The sequence below is a fragment of the Penaeus monodon genome, chromosome 22 (assembly GCF_015228065.2).
Source record: "Penaeus monodon isolate SGIC_2016 chromosome 22, NSTDA_Pmon_1, whole genome shotgun sequence".
Taxonomy (NCBI): Eukaryota; Metazoa; Arthropoda; class Malacostraca; order Decapoda; family Penaeidae; genus Penaeus; species Penaeus monodon.
In genome coordinates, this window is record NC_051407.1 from 12693772 (window position 1) to 12694269 (window position 498).

A 498-nucleotide genomic window follows, 5' to 3' on the forward strand; every position below is an offset into this window, starting at 1 on the left:
TATCGTTGGAATATCACTACAACTATCCATTTAACACATATACACGCACAAGCATTATCCTTTCAACTTTAAATTCAGTTTCTCTTTACTAACACTTTTCATCAGTACCTCTTTCAGCTACTGGGTTTTCATAGAGCATAGACTGATGTACCTTACACAGGGGTGGAGTGATATGAAGCTTGCAAGGAAAGAATATTATGTGAAAAAAGTAATACAAGTGGATTGTGATCTTTCACCCCAATAAGGATTTTAGAAAAACAGACACAGGAAATTTTCTGTAAATATCACTATGAGTTGCTTCCTTTTTACTAGTTTCAGTCTTTTAGGAAGGGGACTGAGTTTAATGTAACTATTCTAGTTTCTTGTTCATGTAATTAAGCAATAACTGTTGCCGTGTGTATATTAATCTTAAATACACACCAAGAATTACATGAACCCTTCGTGATGACGTAATGCAAACTCACTTGATTTCCTTACTTTTTTTGACAACCAAATACA